At 45.3% G+C, this 4,835-nt stretch overlaps 1 non-coding gene across 1 annotated transcript; it reads right to left on the bottom strand.

The window, feature by feature from the left end:
• Positions 1 to 3,572: 3,572 nt before the first annotated feature.
• trnae-cuc (transfer RNA glutamic acid (anticodon CUC)) lies at positions 3,573 to 3,644 on the bottom strand. The gene has a single exon. It is a non-coding gene; the product is annotated as a tRNA-Glu (tRNA).
• Positions 3,645 to 4,835: the final 1,191 nt, after the last annotated feature.

Here is a 4,835-nt window from a genome sequence, read left to right on the forward strand (position 1 = left end):
CTCCCTCTCTCTAACACACACATATGCGCACACGAACACGCGTGCGCGCACACACACATATTCGTTCTCTCTCTCTCTTTCTCTCTCTCTCTCTCTCTCTCTCTCTCTAACTGCTTCTGCCTCCCCAAAGTCCCGTCAATACTGAGCAAAACTCAGAACAATGTCCCGTTATATAACATTCATATCCATATGCTTCTGATCGAAGCCCGGGGCGCGGTCAGGGCGTCGAAATAAAGGCGGGCGACAGACGACTATCTCCTCTCACCGGGGGAGACGGTTGACGATTTGGTGGAGGACACGGGCTGACTTTTGACCGGCAACTGCGGTATGGGGGTGGGGGGAGAGGATTGAGAAAAAGTCTGGGCCAGCCTGATCTTATTGAATGCCAGGGCTGGGTGAAGAGGACTAGAGACTCGCCCTTCTCTCTGTTGTCTGTCTGTTTAAAGAAAAGGAATAAACTGGCCTTTCCTGGGCCTGTATGCTCCCCCGTGGATATAATAGATCGCAATCTATGTCATCAGTTTGCCTGAGGAATCATTTCCAAGTCTGAAACTGGCACAAGATTTATATCAACAACACACACAAAATGCTGGTGGAACACAGCAGGCCAGGCAGCATCTTTAAGGAGAAGCTCTGTCCACGTTTATAGGAAGATTCCTATAGATTCTGCCTGGCCTGCTGTGTTCCACCAGCATTTTATGTGTGTTGTTGTTTGAATTTCCAGCATCTGCAGATTTCTCGTATTTGCAAGATTTACATTTATCTTTTGTTAATGATGCAGAATTGTACAATTTATGGTTTGCGTATTGTCTGTCTTTTCGAGCCTGCAATGATACTGCAAGTGTTTCATTGTACCTGTCCCTCACCGTCCCTGTGCACACGGCAATAAACCCGACCGGACCTGACAATACTCACTGAGATTTGAGCAGTGATGACCCCGGGCAGATGAGTCAAGCTGATGTAGGCAAACTGAGTGAGTAGGACCAGAGTCAAATATGGGAAATGCATGGTCACCCTCTTCTAAAGAGAGACAGCATCTCTGAGTGAATTGAGGTGCAGTGAGGAGTGCAGAAGATCAAATCTACATTATATCGATTGCAAGTTATTGTCTGTAAGACCTCGCACAGTTATTTCCAGCTTTATTGAGACAGCACCTGCGATATTTTTCTCAAAGTCATGTTTTCCTTGACTAACAAGTGTCATACAGAACAAATAACGAATCGATGCAGGAACAGTGGACAGCGGGTCAAGCAGCATTTGTGGTCGGAGAGAGATAGAACACATTTCCGATCCACACACTGACGCTGAACTGAACGTGGAGAGCAGATGACCAGTATGGGGAGTTAAGAAATGGGCAAGAGTTGGGCGGGTGCAAGTGAGGATGTGTGGTAGTCAGCTCGATATGGGCGACTTTTGGTATCACACCGCAAATATGCAGATTTTTCAGAGCGAAAAGAGCAGGAAGTCCTTCTCGGAGGTAGAGAGGCTACAGAAGGTTGGTGAATGGGCAAAGAAGTGGCAGATTGAATGCAGTGCATGGAAATATTTTGTCACACACTTTGATATCAGCAATGAAGAAGCAGACTTTCTAAGAGGAGAGAAAATGCAAACAAGAAGACTGAGAAGCTCAGCCTCGGGAGTCCGTGTACAGGCCTCCCATTGTGACGTACACACCGGCACCCTAATGTCCAAAGGTTAATTTGCAGGTTGAGTCTGTGATGAGGAAGGCAAGTGCGATGCTCGCATTCATTTCAAGAGGACTGGAATATAAAGCAAGGATGTGATTCAGAGACTTTATAAAGAACTTGCGAGGCCTCGCTTGGAGTATTGTGAGCAGTTTTAGTTCCCTTACCTGAGAGAGTATGGCTGAAGCTGGAGAGGGTTGAAAGGAGATTCAGAGGAATGATGTTGGGATTGAATGGTTAGTGATATGAAGAGCGTTTGATGGCGCCGGGCCTGCATTCACTGGATGCGCGGGACCTCATTGGAAGCTATCGAATGGTGAAAGGCCTTGACAGGGCGGATATTGAGAGGATGTTTCCTATGGTGGGAGAATCTAAGACCAAAGGACGCAGCCGCGAGATAGAGGAGCATCCTTTTAGAAGAGAGATGAGGAGTGAGTTGTTCAGCCAGCGAGTGGCGAATCTGTCGGATTCGTTGCCACAGGCCCCTGTGGAGTCCGAGTCTCTTTGTATATTTGTCAGAGATCGATAGGTTTCTTGATTGATCAGGGCATGAAATTATACCAGTAGAAAGCAGGAGAATGGGGCTGAGAGGAAATGTCGAAGCAAACCCGTTGGGCCAAAAGGCCTAATTCTTTCCTATATTTTGTGGTCTTACGTTGCTGAATCAGGCGGATGCAGGTGAAGCACAGACAGGAATGGGGTTGTTGTGGCAGCAAGTTAATACACACGATAATTCAAAATAAGCACATTATCCAGTTCGCCTACCAGCCCCAACTAGGAGTTGAGGATGCCATCGTCTACCTGCTGAACCGTGTCTACGCCCACCTGGACAAGAAGGCGAGCACGGTGAGGGAGGGTCATGTTTTTTGACTTCTCCAGTGCGTTCAACACCATCCGCCCTGCACTGCTGGGTGAGAATCCACTTGCAACACTGTGTGTCAGACAGAGTGGTCAGCAGCACTGGGGCTCCACAGGTGACTGTCCTGCCTCCCTTTCTCTTCACCATCTACACCTCGGACTTCAACTACTGCACAGAATCTTGCCATCTTCAGAAGTTTTTTGATGACTCTGCCATAGTTGGAAGCATCAGTAAGGGAGATGAGGCTGAGTACAAGGCTTAATGTGAAAAAGACTAAGGAGCTGGTGGTGGACCTGAGGAGGGCTAGGGCACCGGTAACCCCTGTTTCCATCCAAGGGTTCAGTGTGGACATGATGGAGGATTGCAAATACCTGGGGATCCGAAATGACAACAGACTGGACTGGTCAAAGAACACTGAGGCTGTCTACAAGAAGTGTCAGAGCCGTCTTTATTTCCTGAGGAGACTGAGGTCCTTTAACATCTGCCGGACGACACTGAGGATGTTCGACGAGGCTGTCGTGGCCAGTGCTATCATGTTTGCTGTTGTGTGCTGGGGCAGCAGGCTGAGGGTTGCAGACACCAACTGAATCAACAAACTCATTCGTACGGCCAGTGATGTTGTGGGGGTGGAAATGAACTCTCTGACGGTGGTGGCTGAAAAGAGGATGCATGCCATCTTGGACAAAGTCTCCCATCGACTGCATAATGTACTGGTTAGGCACAGGAGTACATTCAGCCAGACTCATTCCACCGAGATGCAACACCGAGCGTCATAGGAAGTCATTCCTGACTATGGCCGTCAAACTTTACAGCTCCTGCCTCGGAATGTCAGACACCCTGAGCCAATAGTCTAGTCCTGGACTAATTTCCACTTGGCATAATTTAACTATTATTATTTAATCATTTATGGATTTATATTGCTATATTTCTACACTATTCTTGGTTGGTGCGACTGTAACGAAACCCAGTTTCCTTCGGGATCAATAAAGTATGTCTGTCTGACGAAATTACAGCAGGCAATATTTTAATTCCCTGACCGAGAATCGAACCCGGGCCGCGGCGGTGAGAGCGCCGAATCCTAACCAATAGACCATCAGGGAATCTGACGAAACTGTGCCTACAGCAATAGACAACTATCAAACCCAGCAAAATGTAAAACAAAACTTGCAGATAAATAATAATAATGAATAAATGTGATAAATATTGCCACGAATCTACTGCTCAGCACTTTGCAGATCTCTTGTTTACCCAGTGCTTCTGGTTAAAGAACACTCCAGACCAGTGGTTCCCAACCTTTTTTTGGCCATGCCCCACCTAATCACCTCTAAAATCCTGATGCCCCCTGTGGTGATATATAATTCTTATTATTCAAAAAGTGAACTCCTATTCACCTGGAAGAAGCCTAAAAGACAATTAACTTGGTTTAAACAAGCTTCCAAAGAACATGGCATTCATGAAAGAGAAAAATAAAAGAACCAAAGGACTGTTAAAGTTCTGAGGAAGAAATTACTAATTGTAAAAAAAAGAACATTAAGTGATATTAAAATAATAATAATAATAATAATAATAATAATAATAATAATAATAATAATAATAATAATAATAATAATAATAATAATAATAATAATAATAAATAAAACAATACCGATTCGTTACACGGCTATTGCCAGGACTGAATGTTTGGAATTAAAAGGAAAGATTACATATGTCAGCACTTTATTCCCGAGTGGGTCGAAGATTGAGGGGAGATTTGATACGTGAAATGTTTAAAGAAAACATGAGGGGAAAAGTCTTCACCCAGAGGGTCGACAGAGTGCAGACAGTGCTGCCAACACAAATGGTAATTGAGTTTCCGATGTCAAAGTTTAAGAGATGATTGGGGAAGTACACGGATGAGAGGGATATGGATGGGCACGGTCCGGGTGAGGTCGATGGCAGTAGGCAGTTTAAATAATTCCTCACTGACTGGACGGGCTGAAGACCCTGTTTCTGTGCAGTGGTTTCCTCTGGCTGTCTGACTGTATGTCTGGGTTAGAGCTTTAGTGTCTCACAGCACCGACCAATCTAGAAAGTCGTTGATACTGCTCGATCCCTCTGTCCTTGCACACACTGGAACATGGAGACTGAGTTAATGGATGGTTATAGCATGAGAAGATGGAAGCTTTGAAAGTAGTTTATTCTGTATTCTCCAATTGCCTGCGATGGTTTTGGAGGAAGACAAGTGTAAGCCCGGATATTTGTTTTGCTCTCGCTGCGTTTTTAGTTTGTGTCGTTCTGTATGTTTCGTTTAT

Source organism: Hemitrygon akajei, unplaced genomic scaffold (assembly GCF_048418815.1).
Source record: "Hemitrygon akajei unplaced genomic scaffold, sHemAka1.3 Scf000057, whole genome shotgun sequence".
Taxonomy (NCBI): Eukaryota; Metazoa; Chordata; class Chondrichthyes; order Myliobatiformes; family Dasyatidae; genus Hemitrygon; species Hemitrygon akajei.